This window comes from Balaenoptera musculus, chromosome 1, assembly GCF_009873245.2.
Source record: "Balaenoptera musculus isolate JJ_BM4_2016_0621 chromosome 1, mBalMus1.pri.v3, whole genome shotgun sequence".
In the NCBI taxonomy this organism is placed as follows: Eukaryota; Metazoa; Chordata; class Mammalia; order Artiodactyla; family Balaenopteridae; genus Balaenoptera; species Balaenoptera musculus.
The window spans coordinates 107943281-107964239 of NC_045785.1; the positions used below are offsets into that span (position 1 = coordinate 107943281).

Sequence of the window (20959 nt, forward strand, 5' to 3'; positions counted from 1 at the left end):
TAGTAGAAGGGCAGCCTCTCCTTTAAGTCCTGTCCACTCAGGACCCAAAAACGGTCTTGAAGAGACAGAAGGAGAGGTGGAAACAGATTAAGGGAAAAGAAGAAATCCTATGCGAATTCCTCAGCTAAACGCACCCTGAAGATGAGGTCGGCGTCCGCAGGGACCCGGTCCTCCCGGCGCTGGTGAAGGTGAGTCGAGTTCCCGTGAGCAGGTGGCGCCAAAGCCGACAACCTTGGCCAGGGGGCCAGCGAGTAAGCAGCCCCTCCGCCTCCCCAGATGGGCAGCACTTGAACTGGGAGCACTTGAACCTCTTTCCCTTGTCTTTTGATGGATTCCAAGGATGCAACAGATAGGATTCTTTTTAATGCACTTACTTAGCGTAAGACCACTTTAAAAGTTTTAGCAAAGAAAACGATTGCTGGGAGGTTTTAAAGTGAGGATTTTTAGGTGTGGGGGAAACTAGACAAAACAACCACATACTGTTGAGAATGTCACACACTCAGGGGCAGCCGGGTAGGTGTGACCCCCAGATCGGTCCCATTTTACTTTCAACGCATTGTTTGTGGAACTCATTGAAATATGCGTTATATGTCGGAGGGGGACTACTGCAATGCGGTTTTCTGGTAACACAGAGAGAGAGATCAGGCTCAGCGCTGAATACAACAAAGCAAAGTGCCAAGAAGCACGGTGAGGGTTAGTGAATGGAACATTACTAAGAGGAAACACCAGGAGTAAGGGGAGATTATAGCTAAACCAACCTAAGGGATTCTTGCTGAATGCCGGCCAAAGTGATCAAGCATCAGCTGGGGTATGGTGGTGGAGGAGGAGGAGGAGAGTATCATGGGGCGGGGGGGGGGGGTTCTGTTTAAAATGACTTAGCAGGATTCTTGCTAAAATTGGACAATGCAAACACAAACTCTGAAGTCTGAGAATCAAGACCTAGTTGAGAAGAGAGTTCAGAGGAGCCTGACCTAGAGTTTGGTCAAGCAGAGAATATGTGTCAACAATCAGAGCTCTCATACATTGTTGGTGTAACTATAAAGTAGTACAACCACTTTGGGAAACATTTAGGCACTTTCTTATAAAATTAAATCTCCACCCTGCCTCTTAGGTTCCATCAACTACTTATTTAAGAATTCAACCAAGAGAAATGGAAGTGGGGCTGGGGGACCGGGTGGGGAATGTGCCCACAAAGACATGTATAAAAAGAATGTTCATAGAAGCTTATTCATAACAGCCCAAACGGGAAACAACCCAAATGTCCAATATCAGGAGAATGATAAAGAAATTGGAAAATATCTCTGCAATGGACTACTACTCAGGAATAATAGTACTTCTTCAGTCTTGTCTGTGAAATAGAGAAGTTAGCTTTGCAAAATTCAGTAAATCTCCATTTTGGGGAATCAAAAGCAGTGTCCTGGGGATGGGAGAAAAATTCGACCACTGTCCCGCAATTGCTGACATGACTGCCTTACTCTCGTCCCAGCAGCCTTCCAAAACAGGGAAATCCCTGCAGTATACAACATAGGCGCCTGCACAGTACTGCAGCGATAATAATCAAACATGGAAGGAAAGGAGGGAAGCTCTGCCACCTGGGTAGAGCTGTGGGACTAGCCAAGCAGCTGAGACCCGTCTGTGAGAGAGCAGGACTGGCTGAGGCTCTTATTCTCTTGGTGAAGGTGTTGGGATCTGATGAGGAAGCAAAGGCAGCTGCACAGCCGGCCCCACCCCGGAGTACCCGCGGCTGAATTGACGTTCAACTGTATCTAGGCAGATGGAGAAAGGCATTCAGAATTGTTATTAGATATGAGATCTTATGAAATCTGTTTATCACTACAGGGAAATAAAGCAGATGATTTTATGGTATAATGGTTATTCTCTAACCTGTGCTGTCCTATAGTGTAGCCAATAGCCACATGAGAGTATTTAAATTTAAATTAATTACATATTATGAGGTAAAAAAAGAAATATTCAACATCTCCACACTAGCTGCATTTCAAGCACTCACTTGCCACATGTGTCTAGTGGCCACTGTATTAGATAATGCAGATCTAGGTCATTCATCTAGCGAGTCAGTACACATAAGATTTTTAAATTTCAAGGTCCTGACTTCTCACTCAACATTCGATTCATTCTAGTCCATTTTGTTCATCCCTCGTACCAGTAGCTCCTGGGTCTATACTGACCTCGATGTGGTCTCTGAACTTTGATTGGGAGGATGACTTTAGTGGTGCCCTTGGCTGGAAAAGAAGAAGCATTCCACAGCCTAAGGGCTACTATATGGCAGTGGTAAACCAGGCACAACCAGGGTTTTCTCACATTGGTCGTTCCAGCCCCAGTGCTGCTCTAGATTGCTCTAAAGGCCGCCCCTGCCCAGACCTCCAGGGAATGTTTGTGCACACTCACGAGCTCTGCTTATTAACTCTGCTATTAACCATGATAACACCTGTTTTCTTTTTATTTAATTTTAGAATTACATCCTGCTTGTGGAAATTCATAGTGGTATTTCAGTTGTGGTAGTAAGAGGTAATTAATTTAAAAAATAAATTTTCCAAGTAAAAATGTGAATCAAAGCATGAAAAATATCAGGTAATCAATGATAAAGATACATGGATATGGCTAAATATGAAAGTGATCTGTTCATTAATGAACTTAGAAAAGCATGCTTTTGTCTGATTTCTATGGGATGTCCTCCCTACCTCTTTTCCCTCGAGGAGCGCTTCCTCTCGCCTGAAGTCAAGAAGGCAGGAATGCTTAGCTGTTCCCTCTACAACTTGAACACAGAAGGCACTATCACCTTTTTCTGGGAACTCCTTAGTTCAGATCAGGAAAATCAAGGCCCATAAAGACATCTGGTTGGAGATGTGATTGCATCCTCCCCAGAGCCATAGAGTCTGTTTCCTGGGAAGACTAAATGGTTCTGTTTAGTCTCTCTCTTCTTCATTGCATTAATTGGTTCTGAGTGTTTTGTAGGCCTTCCTTTCAATCTTCTTTTTCTCTTTGAAATCTTGGAGGTTGAACAAGAAGGAGAGGATGCAAATCTTAGTGAAGTTTTCTCAGTTACCCCTGAGCATGGTGGCCAAGGGAAAGGGCGCTGGAGGCAGACTGCCTGGGTCTGAGTCCTGGCTCTCACTATCATGGGGGTGGGACCCTTAAAAGGTTAGCTCAGTTTTTCAGTGTTCTCCTCTGCAACAAGGGGGTGGTAATATCCTACACTATCTTTTAGGGTTGTTATGTGGACTTAATAAGTTCTTGCACAGTAAAGCCCCGAGGAACAGTGCTGGTCACACAGTGAAGCTCTGAGAAATCTGGTATTATTTTCACTTCTAACTGTACCACTGCTGACTTTCAACATTCCCCAGATAAATGAGTGTTTAATGGTTTAACTGATCTCTTCTGCCCCATATTAGTGATCACCATCTGGAAAAGTGGTTGGTTTTGATGTTGATCTAAGTGGTGATCTAACTGAAATGGGGGACAGGATCCAACTTCATCAGTTTCTTGGACCTTGGACAGGCATGATGACTGTTTAGCTCACGGTAGACAATATTTTGCACATGCTTCCAGCAAGAACTTTCAATATACAGTCAGTTAAGTGTTATAAGAAAAGTCCAAGTATGTACCAGTGACTCAGTCTTTTCGGTTGCTTTTGTTTGTTTGGTTGTTTTTTTTTTTAAGAAATCAAAGGAGGGAAATATAATTTATCTGGAAGTTGTAGAAGATTTCCTCTCTCGGTTATGGTGTAGTGTTTGTAGCAAAGCAGCATTCACCCTGAAAATAACCAAATAAAGTCTGGCTTAAAGAAATTCTGTTTGAGGTCATTGGAGAAATACCTATGCAGCGAGGACCCACAGGATCAGCTCCAGAGAGAGAGAGAGAGAGAGAGAAGCTCATTGGAACGAAACTGATTCTCTACCTTTTCCCCTTAGGGCATTTGCCAGTTCTTGGCAAGGCATAAGCGACTGGGAAGCTGGGGACAGGGCAGCTGCTGAGGGTCAGGGAAAACAGCAACGCTCTAAGTAGTGTCAGAAATCTGGTGAGCAAAAAAATGAGGAGGAGGAGGGTGAGGAAGAGGAGAGGGGTGGAGGAAGGGAGAAGGAGGGGAGGGGAGGGGGAAAGGGAGGAGAAGACGGAGTAGGAAGAAGAGAAGGGAGATGAGAAGAAGAAAAAGAGAAGAAGAAAGAAAGAAATGTGGAGCTGTCCACGTATTCAGACTTATGGAGCCAATATCCTGGAGTGGCTTGAAGAGTGTGCTGGATGCTTGCTTCAGGATTTCCCCTTAAGACATTTGCAAATTAAGCCATGTGCGTGTATGACGCTATGAGGGCAAGCAGAGTGTGGCTGAAAGAGAGTGGAATTTCCACCAGTATCATGGTATGAAGGAGATAAAAATGCAAGTTCAGAATTCCGCAAGGGGCAGGACCCAAGGAAACACCTCAAGGTCTCAGGTGGGAGCCCTAGACGTCTGGAGCACGGCACTGTGAGCAAACTAGCTATGGACTGAGACTTCCCTGCAAATCTGCTCAGTCAAGGACTGGATTGAGGCGATCTTCCCCTCTGCTGCCTGCTGGGGGAGAGGGTGCACAATCTTCACACAAAGATAACATCATGACTCTATCTATGATTTTTCACACAACAGGTTCATCCTTCAGTCACAATATTCTAGGACTATAAAGGAACAGAAGCAAGGAAACGTGGAAGTTGACTCAACAGATGATTGAGATATTGAAGTTATCAGGTAGGAACTTAAAGTGATATGTTTTAACTGTTCAGAAAATAGATGACAGGATCAGTCTTTTTCACCAATGGCAGAGAATCTATTTTAAAGGACCAGTGGAAATTCCAGGAGCTGGAGAGTCAGCGGGGGCGACTCCTGCCCTCAGGTGCTTAGTTGTGGAACTGGAGACACTGCGTCGGATGCGGGATCCCGAAGTTAAGCGAGAGCCTCTCAGGAGTCACAATCTTTTCGCTTGAGGTGTCGCTGGTGCTTCCCGGTTTATTGTTCACTTTAAAACATTGGTGACCACGATACTGGTGGCAGGACCTATGGTTTTCATGGATATAGCTGATGGCCTTCAGCACCGTTTCTGTAGTGTAGTGGTTATCACGTTCGCCTAACACGCGAAAGGTCCCTGGTTCGAAACCAGGCGGAAACAAACCTGACTGCACTGGCCTTTTCCTAAAATTTACCTTCCCATTTAAAACATGAAAAGGGGGCGAGGGGAGTGAGGTGTAGGGACCTGCGCAGCTGCATTTTCCATCCCCAAGATACATGGCCCGAGTTCAGTTGCTGCCTGAAAGCCGACTCTCCTGATAACCAGACAATTTTGTATGCATCAGAGGAGTTTAAGAACTTCTGTCTAAACACTACTTTATGTTGTCTTCCGGATTTTCTAATGATGTGGAAAGTATTGCTGGCACAGTATTCTAGCGTGTACACGTCTTGGATTTATTTTCTCTTCAAAATGCTCATGACACTGAACGGCCTAAATTTCCTCTTCTGGTTTTACTGAGCCAATAAGCAAACTTTAATTCCAATAGCTATTGAAGTTCATAAAATTTAAAATTATGTGTTCCAGTAAAATACATGTGCCCTAGAATATCTTTTAAATAAAGATTACGTCTCAGAATTCTGTAAAATCATAGCGACTTAATTATGTCAGTTACAATTTGGGGGTAAACTGTTTTAGGCGTCACCCAATATATGATTCTAACATGCATTTCTCTATTAGGATTCGGTTCGAGTTGCCATTTTAAGATCTATTGTTCTCTTTAAGTTCTCTGGCTGATATTAAATTGAGTTAATTAATGTATAATCTTTGCCTGGAGAATATCTAATTAAGACAGGAAAAACAAAACAGTGTCCAACTTGGTATAATGCTGCCACATATTTTTATAGACTGCAGAGTGGTCAAAGTTTCACAGGTTAGGAGGAGTTGTGGGAATCGTTAGGGGATGGTGGTGAACGCAGCCATCATGTCACCTGAAGAAGTGTAAAACGGACCCCAAAAACCATGAAAGCAAGATCCAAAGGGATCCAATTGTTTACAAGTTGCTTAACTGTACCCCAGAAGAAAACTCAGGAAGATTTAGAGGAATACCAAAATAGCCAGTGCCCAAGAAGGGAAACTTTGACAATGTCTGGCATCCAATCAAAGAACGCCAGGCATACAACGAGGCAGGAAAACATGAGGTGTAAGGAGGAGACTAATCAATCAAAACTGAACCACAACTCACATGATGTTAAAATTAGCAGAGAGGACTTTAAGACAGTTATTATGACTGTGTTGCATATGTCCCAAGAGTTAAGTAGAAATGTAGAACACATACAAATGGCCAGAATCAAACTTTAGACATGGAAATGATAACATCTCATATTATGTAATTCACCAGATGGAGTTAATAGTAGGTTAGACATTGCAGGGGGAATTTTAAAAAAAGAAAGAAAGAAAAAAAAAGGATCAGGGAACGTAAAGCCATGAACGACTGACAGTATCCAAAATGAAACTACAGCCAAAAAGCATTTTAATGAACATAGCATCACTGGGTGGTGAGGTATGTTTAAAAGGCCCAATATATGAGTCATTTGGAGTCCCTGAAAAGACCAGAAGAGAAGGAACAATTTTTGCAGAAACACTGACAGAAAAATTTCCAAAGAGCCAAATGAACAGTATGAGTACAAGAAAAACAAAGCAAAGCACACTTAGCCACATCATAATTAAACTGCGCATTACTCCACTGAAATAGAACAATATCTCCAAAGCAGTGAGGGAAAAGACACAGTACATACACAAAACAAAAATAAAGATTATTTCAGATTTCTCATCAGAAGCAGTGAGAAGACAGTGGAGCAACGTCTTTAAAGAACGTGGAATTCTATGCCTCCTCCCCAAGAAATGTCTTTCAAAAATGAAAGTGAATAATGACCTCTACAGACATACAAATGCTGGAAGAATTCATCACCCGCCGACCCACACTATAAGGAATGTTAAAGGAGTCCACTGACACCAGATGGAATTCTGGAGGTACACAAAGGGGCGAAGGACAACAGAAAAGGTATCTGCCTGGGAAAATACCTAAGATTTTTCTTATTATTTAAGTCTCTTTAGAAACATGGGACCGATTTTTCTAAAGTAATAACGGTGGATTGTGGGGTTTAGGACACATGCAAAGTAAGATGCATGATGACAATAGCATAACGGCCGGCAGGGAAGGAATGCGAAGAGGTGTGGCATCGCTTGAAGGCAGACTGTGGTAAGTTACAGAAGTCTGTTATAAAGCCTCAAGCAGTCGCTAAAATAAGAAAGAGTGATACCTCATAAGCCAGCAAAGGAGCGAAACTGGAATCATATACGAACCATGTAAGCACTATGTGATCGAGCAACTGCTTCTCCAGGACTCTTCCCTCTAAGAAGAACTTGTACAAGTGGCTAAAGATACCTGTACAAGGATGACTGCAGCATTATTTGCCACCGTGAAATCGTAGAACCAACTTAATTTCAAAAGTATATGGAAAGGGTTAAATAAATACTACTACGTGCAAACAACGGATGGAAGAAAGTCCATCGTGAAAAGAAATTCAGAAAGTAAGGATGCCAGCCGTACTCTTTCGATGATTTCCAGGTGACCTCTTCCGATCGCACCTTATGTCCTCGTGTGGTGAACACGACACGGGGGACAGGAGGGTAGTACTGGAGGAGCCTTTTTCGGCCTTTACGGGAGAGGGTGTGCAGAGCAGAAAGAACCACGAAGCCTTTACTTTGTAAAAGAGGGGGAAGAAAGGCGTCCCTGGGTGGGCTCGAACCACCAACCTTTCAGTTAACAGCCGAACGCGCTAACCGATTGCGCCACAGAGACACACGATCGCCGGTCCCCTCTCATCCCCGTGGCAATCAAACACCGCTTCCGCGCCAGGCGGAGTCACTCGCCTTTCGCAGGACAGCGGCGACGGCTCCAAAGCCTCGGACAACCGCACACGTGGAGTCGACGCAGCGCGTTCGTTCCGTGGAAAAGCTGTGCGTCGGGCGATTCCGAAGGCAGAAGGGCAGCCGAGCGTCCCCGCCGCAGATGCCAGCGCCCCGGAGACGCCCCCGGGCCTGAGCCGAGGGGGCCCCCGAGGGAAGCTGAACGCCGGGTTTGGCTCCGTGACGGCTCCCCGTTCGCTCCGCGGGCGCTGCCCGCCCTCTGCTCGGCCTCGGTCGGTGGGGCGCGAGCCGGAACCAGGAGGGGCTGGGGAGGGTTGGTCCAAAGGGGCAAACGCGAAGAGGCGGGTAAGAAGCCGGCGAGGTGGGCACGAGGACAACTTGACTTCCCAAGAGGCCTGTGGAGAGGCACGTGCTGGATTAAGGGAGATGAGAATTGGGTTTTGGTTTGGTTTGGTTTGATCATCATGTACCAGAATTGAGAGGAAGGCAGTGGAAAACGGAGGGAGGGGATGAGAGAAAAATATGAATACCTACAGTTGTCCAGGCACAGCGCAGTAATTGGAATGATTTTACGTCAACATCGTAAGAGCAAGAATTTCTTCCGCCGCGGGGTTCGTGGCGCGCCGTGATCGTATAGTGGTTAGTACTCTGCGTTGTGGCCGCAGCAACCTCGGTTCGAATCCGAGTCACGGCACCCTCCTCTGTCTCACGTGGCACGGCGGCTCCCCTTTTACTTTGTCTTGAAACTTGCACCGGCCTGGGGGCCAGAGAGCACTGCTTTCCCCAGGCCACCTGGCAGCAGGAGGTCAGGAGAAGGGAAGGAAACCCCACACGGGCACTCACCTCGTGTCTGAGCAGAAGGAAACCCAGGGCAGCGGTTTCTCTTCGGTCCTGCTCCAAAACAGGGAAGCCCAGCAAGGAGCCTCCTGTGCTGTAACTGGTGAAAAATGTTGTTTCTGTGTTACTCAAAATCTGCAGGATCTTAAAGACCAGATAAAAAATTTTATCAGATAGGTGACTCCCCCTCTCTAGACCTGTTTTGCTGGTTTAATCTTGGCTCCTGGGAATCTCTGCTCCGAGGACTTTTTCAATCCTTGGCTATTGTTCCCTTTAGAGTCACCGAAGTAACCTCTCTAGTGCCTTTCTATACTCTCAAGGATTTTAAATGCCTGTCGGCAGCCACTCACAAGACAAATGGTATCCATCAGGAGTGGACAACTGGAAGACCTTAACAGTCACCGCAGAAATGATGATAACGGTGACTACAGCACCCTCCGCCCTGACGACCCAGCTAGTGGAGACAGCGAATATGTGTGATTCTTCTGCCTGACTACATCAATGCTGGTACCCGAGAGTACCGTTAGACTGAGAGCATGACCAAAAGTGGGAACTGTTAAAAATCAAACACAAGTGGAGATCACACTTGAAAATTCCCTGAGCACACAAACCCGTTTAGTCATTCAAGGAAGAGCTCATTTAGCTTATTTTGCAAAACAAGTGAAACTTACCTTGGGCCACTTCTTGTTTATGCCTCTCAGAATCATAAACAAAGCCTAAAACTGTTCGCCAAAATTGATGGGAGGTAACCACTTTAAACCAATTCCCTATCACGAGGAAAACTCTAATGTTATAACCGATCACTGCGAAGGACAAAACAGCCACCGCCCCCTCACGATATAAGTTGCTTTCTAACAGTGTACCACCTCTGAGCCTCCTTCCATATTCTGTTGGAGTGCTCCCAGTTCCTGAACGGTAAACCTTCACTAATTACTGTTTTGGTGATCACCAGTGGTTTAACTTCTGCTATTTGTGAACTTTGACGGTGCCTCGACATTTTCATCTACCAGATTGGACCAGCAAGGGAACTGCACATCATACTGTTGTTGTCCCATGTGCCTGGACTTAGTGACTGCTCAGTCAGTCATGCAGAATCATTAAAATCATTGCCATTGTCCTCTGTTTTATTTGTTAACAATCAATCACTGTCCAGACTCCTTTCACTTTACCTTTGCCTCTTCTAGAATGTCATGGAAATGGGATCGTAGTGCACACACTCTTGCCTGAAAACCTCTTCCTCTTTGCACAACGTCTCTGCCTTTATCCATTGTTGAGTAAAGCAGATACCATTCCTCTTTCATTGCTGAGTTGTATTCCATGGCAGTAACATAGCACAGTCTGTTTACCATTCACTCGATAATGAGCATTTGAGCTGTATCCAGTATTGGCTATTGTGAATAAAGATGCTTTGAATAGTCTTTCCACAAGAGACTTTTTGGACATAGGTTTTCATTTCTCTTGGTGAAGAATTGCTGGTACCAAAGAGTAGTATATGCTCCACTTCATAAAAACCACCAAAGCCTTTTCCAAAGCAGTTGTACCATTTTATGTTACCACCAACAATATGACACTTGTGGTGATTCCACATCTTTGCCAAGATTGTTGGTGTTTCCTCTCCTTATAATTTTAGCCATGCTACTAAGAGTAGTGGTATCTCAATGTGGTTTAATGTCCATTTCTCTGACTGCTAAAAATATTGAACACTCCTTGTGTGCTTTTTTGGCCATGTGCATATCTTCTTTTCTGAAGTATCTGTTCATATTTTTAAAGCCATCCGAAAAAAAGTGGGTTTTTTGATCTTTAAAAAACTTGTTACTGGGTTGGAGGAGCTCATTATACATTATAATGACAGGCGGTGAGTGTTGTCAGCTATGTGTTGTGAATATTTTCTCCCTATCCCTAGCTTGCTTTTCCATTTTAGTGGCCTCCTTGGATGAGAAGATACGGCTAACGTTGTTGAAATCTAATTTATCATTTGTCTTTGTTTTATACATTCTTTGGGTCCTGGTTAGTAACTCTTTGCCTACCACCAAATCACAAAGTATCCTTAAAAAGCTTTATACCTTTAACTTTTATGTCTTGGTCTATGATGCACTTAAGGTTGACTTTTGTGTGTAGTGTGAGATAGAAATACAGCTGTCCCCCCTCCTCCCAATATGGAACCTATTTCCTTTCCCCATTGAACTGCTTTTCTTGAAAACTCATTCACTAATTGAGATATGGGTCGGTTTCAAGTCTCTCAACTCAGTCCATTTTCTAGCTGTGTACCCTGATGCCACTTGCACACTGCTGGTCTGTGTTGGGGGTGGGGGCAGTGATAGTAACTCTTAAGGTCAGGTAGTGCAAGTTTCCCCATTCCATTCTTTTCCACACAGAGCGATACATTTTGCAACATGTAATAACTCAGGTAACCATCCCCCAGGTCAAGATATGCATGCCATCACATCATCCTTCTCATTTCCTTGTGGGACACAGGCCCTCCCTCCCATGTACTGGCTGCCCCCTTGTGGCCAAAGAGCCTCTATTGTACCCTCTGGGGAGAACAAACACCCAGTTGCCTGCAGGGCGGCTGAACCGTGCGAGAAAAATCTACAAGACTCAAAACAGTCGGGATTATAGGATGCAGGGGCAGGGGCGGGGGCGGGGAGGGTGAGGGGGCGTCGGGAAGTTAGCTCACTTTTCAGGCCTTTGGTCTTAGAGAAAGTTTCCTTTAGTAATTCCTAACCATGGAAAGTACAAAGCTTTGTGCTGCTTAACATTTCCTCTTCTTTCTAGGCAGAGAGAGTCCCATGGAGTGTACCTAATTTGTGAATTTGTTCGCTGGGTGCGATGTTGAAAACTGGAGGCTGAGGGAGAGCTCTATCATGTTTTGTTTTGTGCGAATAAAAGAAAATGAGGAAGAAGTGGAGATACAGAGAGGGGAATAATAGGCTGGAGCCTGAAAAACGATCGTAGGGTCTGGCCCTGGGTGTCAGATTTTGGAGAAAGAGAAGACATTGATGAGCATATCCAGGGAAGGACTTCGTTGGAAAGAGCAGACACTTAAGGCTATTTTATGACGTTTTCCATTCGTTTATATGTACTTCTCCTTTCCCATCTTTGCAGATAAGGCACAAGTGAGCTTGATACGTTCATGGCTTTTTGGAATGCATGCTTAAACAAAAGTGACTACCATACTTCAAATATTGATCTGTGAACCTGCTAGACTCCTCTTAGGTGCCACCAACTGTGCATTAAAAGTAAAATGGGTCCAATCTGGGGACTCTACCAGGGAAAGTGCAATTAATTTTAAACGGGTGGGTGAGAGAGAAATGAGACAGTCTCAACAATGGTTGCTTTCCTTACTGCAGTGGTTTTCATATATGCTCCACACTCGATCGATCGATCCTTTCCCCAAATCCTTTCCTCCTTTTCTCAAGCAGTTGAGAAAAAGAAATCAGTTAGTTGCATCCTGGAAATGCACGGAATTCGTGGCTAAGGAAGTTCAAGTACTCCCAAGTGGGAAGATTGGGGACTGCCTACTCACTGGTACCCGGGCCATCGTTGTCTGCTGTGTCTACTTGGACTGGACTGGACAAGGGGACTCCACTCGCCTTCGCCAGCCAGGGGGAGGACGCGGTTCCAGAGGTGGTCAACTTCATGGTAACTCCAGACCCTGAAACCTCATAAGATTTTTCTTCACTTTCCCTTTCATGTCTCTTCTGTCTGCCCAATGAGAGAGGATTCACTGCCTTTCTCTCTCAGTCAGGACCCTTTTGAGGGTCCCTTGTGGACAGGACTGAAGTGGCCCTCTGGTTCCCCCTAAGTGTCCCTGCTGGCTTGGGCATCTCCGGAGCTCAGGCGGGCCCAATACAGAACCCCCGGCTGGTAGGACCGCGGGGAGCCCACATGGCTGCTAGTGGAGGTGGAGGTGCGGGACCCAGGCAGCAGGCATCACAGTCAAACCCTATTCTTCCCCCATGCACCTCCTCCTTGGGGATGCGCGGGGCAGCTGGAATAAAGCGGCCCCTAAAGCTTCTCTGCTGGCTGAACCCAAAGAGGCAAGAAGTTCCAGAAGGGGCAAAAGGAACCTCACTGAGCAGACTCAGACTTCTTCCTGGCTGCTTCTCCTGGGCAGGCTCAAAGAAGCTGATTTCGAGGATGGAGCCAAAGAAAAGGCTTCATGGCAGAAAACCCCACGATCTCGACAAACATGAAAGTCTTAAATCCTAACGTCTAGATGAGCAGGGGGCCAAGTTGAAATCCACCCCTGTGCCCTCATCAGGAGAGTCATCTGCATGAGTTCAGAGGCCAGGAACAGGAGCGACTGTGCACATCTGTGGTTCTCAAATGGGGGCGATTTGGGCTCCCACCCTCATCCCCGGCCCCCTCTGTGACACTAGGCCTTGTCTGGAGACATTTTTTATTGTTAAGACTGGGGGAAGGGGGACGGAGAGTTTCTCCCTGGCATCCAGTCAGCAGAAGCCAGGGGTGTCAGTAAACATGCTTCGGTCCTCAGGCGGAACCCTCCCCCACAAAAATGATCCCGTCCAAAATATCAACCCTGCGGAAGTTGAGAAACCCCGGTGTAGATCAATGTCCACACACTTGAGAGAGGAGAAAACACGAATTCCTGACTACTTGGATGTGGGGTCTGAGGAAAACCGTGGCATCAGAGAGAACTCCAAGATCGTTGACCTGGGTATAGAGAAGGATGGAGTTGGCATGGACTAAGGCGGGAAAACTGCAGGTGCAGCAGGTTGTAAGGGGGAAGATCTGTTATCAAATGGCATTCGGGTCCTCTGGCCCATTGCACAGCAAAGCCAATCAACGGACACCAGGCTGTGGTAAGGAAAGTACAGCGTTCATTGCAGGGTGCCCAAGCAAGGAGAACGGGCAGCTAAAGCTCAAGAGACCCAAAATCCTGGACGGCTCTCAGGACAGTGTATTTAAAGGCAGTGTGAGGGAGAGGGTCTCAGGGTGCGTGATCAGCTCCCACACAATTCTCTGGCTGGTTGATGGTGAGGTAACAAGGTGAAGTTTCAGGAAGCAACATCATCAATCTTCTGTCTCTAACTGCTCTGGGGTCTATGTGCTTGTGGTCAGCAGTTTCCATCTGGTGGGGAATCTGGGTTCTGTAAAAACAACTTGGCAATGTGCATCAAACAGTGTTATCTATGTCCTTCAGGGAGGAACTACAGTTCCCGTGACTCTGCTATATGACTGATACATTGTGAAAATTCTTACCAGTTCTCCTGCCCGACTGCTGTTCTTTGTCTCTGCATGTTCTCATTCCTTTAATCATTAATTCTTGGGTCAGACTTTTTGCAACTCAGGGAAAGCTCAGGAGACTGAAGTTTTTCTTTCCGGAGAGCTGGGGACACGACGGGATGGATTAACCGACAAAGCCCATCCGGGGATTGCTCGGCTTTAGATCCGGAATCCAATTTAGCGCCTTGGAGCCTGGCTTACAAGGGTTTTCCATCCAAGCCATCTCCGTTGCTGCATCCACCTGAGTCTTTTTGGACAATGGAGTTGCCGGCTCTCGGGTGCGTGGCCCCTTCTCACCCCGGGCACATTCCCTCCCGCCTTCTCCAGGCCACCGGGCCCCTCGCACGCTCCCCGGGCCCCGGTGACCTTCTCTCCACACGCGGCCACCTCACAAAGACGCGTCACAAGGGTAGTTCTCAAGACTAGGTGCGGCCGGGATGAGGCAACTCGTTCGGGACATGCGGACCCGGCAGGCCCCGCGGGCGTTCGGGCTCCATTTTTGGAGGAAGCACGGAGGGCACGGCCGTAGCTAAGGCTTTCTGGAACGACGGATGACCCCTCCGGAAGGCTCAAGGCCTTCCAGAGCAAAGGGAAAAGGTCACTGTTGTCAGAAGCAAGGAGAAAAGCCAACCACCAGCAGCTCCCTGGTGGTCCAGTGGCTAGGATTCGGTGCTTTTACCGCTGCGGCCCGGGTTCGACTCCCGGTCAGGGAAACCTTTTGGGCAGCTTTCCATCCCCTGAATTGTGTGCTGGGGTGCTCCCCGCACCGAGGAAAACCAGAGTGGCCGATTGTCAGGGCACCTAGGTCGTGCTTATCTCTAGGGCAGCCCTACCCCACCCGCACATCGCCACATCCCCTCATCTCCACCGCACAAGTGGCTTTCGAGGGCTTCCGAGCATCTTGCTCAGGTTTACACAGCCCTGCAGAGGTTCAACTCCCTGTGCGGTTCAAACCCATGCCCGTTGCCACCCGCAGCGCAGGTCACGTTGAGCTCTGAATAACCGAGAGAGGCCAAGCCGAGTCTTGGTGTTAGTATCAATAGATGCCCTGGATGAAATGCTTATTAGGCGCTCGGCAGAGGTGCCTGGAGGCGATATCCACGAGGGTTGAGAGGAAGGTGAGCGCTGGGTCGGATCCTCGAGGGTTGTTCCCCTTGCAGATTAAGCGGTGTAGGGAGTTAACATCAGTTAACTGACCCAACAAAGGCAGCAGGTGAAGTATGCGCAGAATGGAAAATTGTTACACTGCTGCCATAAGCAGAAGGTAGGAGTAAAAATCAACACCGCTACGTCAAAACGATGCTACCCACCACAATCAAGTCCCACAGTTTCTACAATGGCTCTTGCATTTAAACCCTGCATGCTCTCCCAGGCCCTGGGCGCGTTTTCCCTTTTCCCTTGGACGCTCACTCCGAAGACCTGTTGGGATAAATGTTGCGTCCACTGTGCGGCAACAGGAGAGAGAGCGAGAGCCGTGGCAGGTGTTGCGGACGGAGCCTCAGAGGCAGCAGGTGGCGTGTGTAGGTGATGAGACAGCGCAGTGGCTGCGGGTCGGTGGGTGGGGCGCCGCTGCTGAAAGGCGTTCAGTCTTGTGAGCCGGGCCGCGGGATCTCCTGTGTGTTGGGCAGGCGGGACTGGGCGATCGGTGGCTTTTCGGAGATCGGTTTGGAAGACAGCGAGGGGAGGGCAAGGTGTTGACCATGCCTGCGGGGTGTATGCTCATAGTTACCGGGCACGGGAGAGACTGTGGTCACGAACGTAGTTTTTCCAGGACGAGGCTCGTCTACTGCACTCAGGACGTGCTGATGTAGGGATTTGTGCTAATGAGAGGTTGCGTTCGTGCTCTCCCCTGATACCCCTCGGTTCATGACAGACGACGTCTCTTCCGTGGTGTCTCGCTGCGCTCCGCTCCCTGGGCGCAGGGCGAGAGGCGCACCCCCAGCCAGCGCTCCACAGCTTGGGAAATCGGGTCTGCACCCGCATCTTCCCGGCTTTCCTGTTTCGTGAGCAAAGTGTATGGATGGGTCCTGCTTCTTGAGCCACGCCTCCTGTCTGTTCACAAGTGCGGGACGTGCCTTCTCCTCCAGCCCGCTGCCGGCCACGTGCGTGTGTGTGCGCGCGCCGGGCCCCCGCCCACTGGGCACCGCTCTAGTCTGGGCAGTTCCCGCAGGCTGGCCCGCAGGCATCTGCAGGAGAAAGGCCACGCGGCCGCGGTGTTGCGAAAGCGTGGGAACGTCGCCCGAAGGCCTCGCGCTCCACAGTCTCTTGGGGGCCAGATTGGAAGGTGGAACCCCTTCCAGGAACAAGGAGGCCCGAGGCCTGCCTTCGCAAGGAGGCTCCCGGAGCCGGCGCGCAGTATCCTTGCCTGGGCTAGCCAGCCCTTCTGGCCTTCCACCCGGCCTCGCCTTCCGCCTTCTCCTCTTCCACCCCAGCTATGTTCCTGCGGAGAGTTAGCGCTCCCTCCACCCGCCCCTGGGCGCCCCTCGCCCGCCCCCCCCCCCCAGCCCTCAGAAATGATCTAGCTGCCTCTCCGGGAGTTGGATCAGTGTTTTCCTGCAACGGGAGGAGAGAACCTGCGGCGGCAGGATGCAACCCGTTCCCTTGCTGGTTCTCTGGGCTCAGCCCATCGAGGGGCCTAGCTCAGGGGCCTGGGTCTCGCGCGGCCCGGGGAGCCGGCCAAGTTGGCGTCTCTCCCACTGCTCCTCAAGGAACAGCAGGAATATCCTGTGGAGTCCACTCTTACCCAGAAGAGGCACCCGGGAAATCATCCAACAGAAGGCCGGGCGCTGCGCAATGGACCACTTCGGAGCAACGCTTCCGTCGGTCTGTCCTTCCCTCCTAGGGCTTTGGGGAGCGGAGAAATCATCTAGGACGACGCGCTCTTCAGCGTCCTGTCTGAGACAAAAGAGGGAAGGAGGGTGTCTTCCAAGAAGGCAGCAGCGCCGAAGCCTGTGGTCGCAGAGAGGCTTGTGGAGCACGTGCGCCCTCTCTCGACCAGGGTTATCCAGCTGCTGCGGAAAACTCACCTGGCTGAGGCCTCCTCCTCCCCCTCCTCCCCCTCCTCCCCCTCCTTCCCCTCCTTCCCTCCTCCGCCTCCTTACCCTCCTCCACCTCCTCCCCGTTCGCCTTCCCCTCCTCCTCCCCCCTTCCTCTTCCCCCCCTTCCTCTTCCCCCCCTTCCTCTTCCCCTCTTCCTCTTTCCCCCCTTTCTCTTCCCCCCTCTTTGTTTTCTTATTCTGGGGTTCCTTGAGTGCCTACCTTCCTTTGTGCCAGGGGACCTCTCACCTCCGCCGCAGGTTACACATTTCCTTGGGTAGTTCTGAACTTCAAATAAAGAATTGTGTGTAAGAGTGCCACGAATGCTCAGTAATGGTGACCTCTTATTTTTATCAGTATCATCTGAATCATCAGGATGGTCTCTTTTCTAACAAGTGCGTTTTCATTGTCGGAATATATTAATATACATTTAAACCTTACATACTTGTTGAATAATAAATTGGTTCTGCCATTTTATTATGAAAAACAGTGTGTGGAGAATATTCTTACACATATATCCTTGGCAATTCTGTAGGACAGAGACTGTTCTTTTATACACTCTGTAGCCAGTCTGTTGATGTTAAATACCTTTTACAAAACTTTGCCAGGAATCAAACCCCCGAGGGCAAATTGCCATATCTCGTTGCCATCTCAGTTCAAGGGCTCTGGACAACTGGCACAATATCCCAGATTAGCTGAAAAGGAGATTTTTCCACCCAGTGCTCTCTTCTCTTCTCTTTGTTTTCTTCTGTTCTTAGGTCACAGCCTCCCAATAAAATGGTTGGCAGCACCACTGTTGCTTGGGGAATGTTAATGCTTCCATTGTTCACATCCTGGTCTATCCAATATTGTGCTTGCAGTCATGGCAGAAGAGATCTGCCATGGGTCCCACTGTGGCCCTCTTCTGGCCGTGCCTTCTTCCATCAGGCAAAGATTATATGGAACCAAGGAGACGTTCCCACAATGTGCAAAGAATCCCAGAATCCCTTGCCCAAGTGTCTTTTAGTTCATGTGTAGAATTTTTGGATCTTTCTTTTTGGCATTGTCAAACTGAAGGCAAAAGTCACTTGTTTTTTTTTTGTTTGTTTGTTTGTTTACTTTTGTACTCAGCCCTAGAGCTTGTGGACAGTGCAGTGTCAAGAGGCTGCTTTTAGGGAGAGCTAGTGGATGCAGCATGGACGTGTTGGAGGTGCAGAACAAAACCTGGTTCCAGCAGGCCAGTAGGCAAGCAGTGGTGGAGGGTCTCACCATGCTTCCTTTCTCTGGTGTGTCACTCCAAGAAGTCCAGGAATTCTAAATTCATCCTTGATGATTACAAAGGTATAGTTTTCAAAGTAAGAGAATACAATCTGCTTCAATTTCAATGAAGAGGGCTTTTTGTTGTTGTTTGTTTGCTTGTTTGTTTTTTAAAGCTTCATCAGTCATTTAAAAAGCATAGACTCAAGATAGATGGCAAGCTTGCCACTAACATTGGCAGGTGCCAGTGCAAAAGAGGCCTCAAAGCTGCTTACACTCTGAGGTAAATTGCCAAGATAGCTTATTTCATCTTCTGTTTGGGCACAAGGAACACAGAAGCCAAGTTTTAATCCCAGGCTAACTTGAGAAGTCTTATAGGAGGTCCTCCCTACATTAAGCTGGGACCCCAAAGTCTTAAGCCTTCAGGGGTAAGGGTCATCCGATCTAGTCCTGCCCCTTCAAATCCCAGGGCTCTTTGGACCAGGCAGCCTTGGTGCCACAAACAGTATAAAGAATAAGATAATTTTTAAAGTTCATGAGAAATCGTGGCCACGGACTCGACCTCTAGCGGATTTAGCCTTGAGTACTAGTAGCCTGGGTAGTCTGGGAAACCATAAGACATCAACTTGGTGTGTTGTTTCCCAGCTGCTAACGAACCCCAGGAGCCTATCAGAGGAGACTATATTCAGAGGAAAATATATTCATCCTAGGGCTGTAGAGGTATCCACAAATAACATTTCAAGAGAAGCAATTAGTATCTAGAATTTAGTTTTAACACATAAGAATGAAATCTCATGCATCTGGAATTTTAACAACACTTCTATCAATCTTTGTGATGAAATGAAATTTATATTTTAAAGCAGGTTGAGAAAATTTAAGCATAAAACTCTCTCTCTCTGTCCTCTTGGGCTTCCTCTCTCCCCACTTTCATGTGAAAAGTGCATCTGCATTATACAATAACCAGACCCCCTCAGAGGTGTAAATGTCCCATTGACTGTAGAGATCATCCTCCCCCCCACCACCATTTCTTCTGACAGTAGCAATGTAACTTCTTAAAAGATTAGCATTCTTTCCCAACTTCGTAAGTGGTCAAGTGACTTCCTGCTTGCTTTGTACATGCTTACCTGGACTATGTATCTTTGGTGAACTTTATGTAAAATGTCAGTATGTCATTTGGATGTATGACCTTTCGTCTCAGAAATGTACATGACTGTGCCTTCGACTTCTAACAGGCAGAACAGTTCTCAGAGCTTCTGAGAGTCTCTCTCCCAGGTTATAATCCTCAGTTTGGTTTGAATAAAATTCTCTTTTTTCTTCTTAACTTGATTGTTAATAGAATTTTTGTCGACACTTGTATCAAAGCAGACATGAAAATGAAAATTAGAAAATATTCTGAATCAAACAAAATGGAAAATACTATGTATACACACAAGGTGCAGCTAAACCGGTCTTTAGAGGACAATACACAGATTTAAATGTAAATTATGAAAATCAGAACTGATCGCTAGTGAGCTAAATCTCCATTTCAAAAAGTTACAAAAAAGAATAACAACAACAACAACAGAAGCAGATAAGTGCAGAAATTATGTAGAAAACCAGGAACTTAAGGATTAGAAATAAATTTACAGAAGCAAAAAAGTAAGTGGTTGCCTCTTTGAAAAGACTACTAAAACTGATAAAACTGTTAAGAGGCAAGAAGGCCTCCCACACGTGTGCTTCTGAACACATGTGCAAGAAGGTTCACTGAAGCACTGCATGTACTTATAAAAACATGTAAACTACCCAATGGTCCTCTGAGGGGAAAGGATACATAAACTCTGGTTTATTCTTTCCATGGACTGTTCTACAGCTATTAAGATGAATGAACTAGTTCTATCTATCAATATGGATAAAACTGAAAAACAAAGTTGAAGGGAAAAAAATCAAGTGACAAAAGATGACAGTATGATGGTGTTCATGTAAATTCTTAAAACAAAAAAAAGATGGATATATTATATATGTCTTTAATCATTTATTGTCATATACCAAAACATGTAAAGAAATGTCACACCAGCATCAGGAGGATGGTTATTTCTAGAAGGGAAATGGAAGAATGGGGCAAAGTGCTTAAGGAGGTGGGGAGAAGTTCAGCAACATCTGAAATATTTTTAGTTCTTATGAAAATTCTAAACAGAACATGGCAAAAGGATAACATCATTTAAAATTAGGTGAGGGATGCATATTTATTTTTGGTACATTTCATATTTTTGAAATTTAAAAAATTTTTACAAATATTTTAAAGAAATAATAGCCCAGAGTGGGAGGTGAGTGTGGGACTGACATAGGAGAGTGTTTTCTTAAATACACCCAGTGCCTCTTCTTAGGCATTGCATGGCTCTTAAATGTCAGCAGAGGTCTCCAAAATCCTTGAGAGCTAAAAATAGTATCTCAAACCCCAATTTCACAGCTTGTGGAAATTCTAAATAAAAAGAAATATACATAGATTAAAAAAAAAAGAGGAAAGAAGGAAGCCATTACTACTGAACTCGTAGACATAAGGAAATGATAAGTGAATATCATAAACACATATATGACAACCGATTAAAAATTTAGCGGAAGTGAACATATTCCAGTAATGAGTTTAGGGAAATAAAATGGATTAGTCCTACAAGCATTACATTTTTTAAATCAGAATTT

At 46.7% G+C, this 20959-nt stretch overlaps 4 non-coding genes and 1 pseudogene across 4 annotated transcripts; 4 read left to right on the forward strand and 1 right to left on the reverse strand.

Annotated features, from left to right (window-relative positions):
* The first annotated feature begins 5083 nt into the window (after positions 1 to 5083).
* Positions 5084 to 5156, forward strand: TRNAV-AAC. The gene has a single exon. It is a non-coding gene; the product is annotated as a tRNA-Val (tRNA).
* Positions 5157 to 7783: 2627 nt separating this feature from the next.
* On the reverse strand, positions 7784 to 7857 carry TRNAN-GUU. Its single transcript has one exon. It is a non-coding gene; the product is annotated as a tRNA-Asn (tRNA).
* Positions 7858 to 8547: 690 nt separating this feature from the next.
* Positions 8548 to 8619, forward strand: TRNAH-GUG. The gene has a single exon. It is a non-coding gene; the product is annotated as a tRNA-His (tRNA).
* A 6034-nt stretch (positions 8620 to 14653) lies between these two features.
* Positions 14654 to 14725, forward strand: TRNAK-UUU. Its single transcript has one exon. It is a non-coding gene; the product is annotated as a tRNA-Lys (tRNA).
* Positions 14726 to 15733: 1008 nt separating this feature from the next.
* On the forward strand, positions 15734 to 15864 carry LOC118887481 (annotated as a pseudogene).
* The last annotated feature ends 5095 nt before the right edge of the window (positions 15865 to 20959 follow it).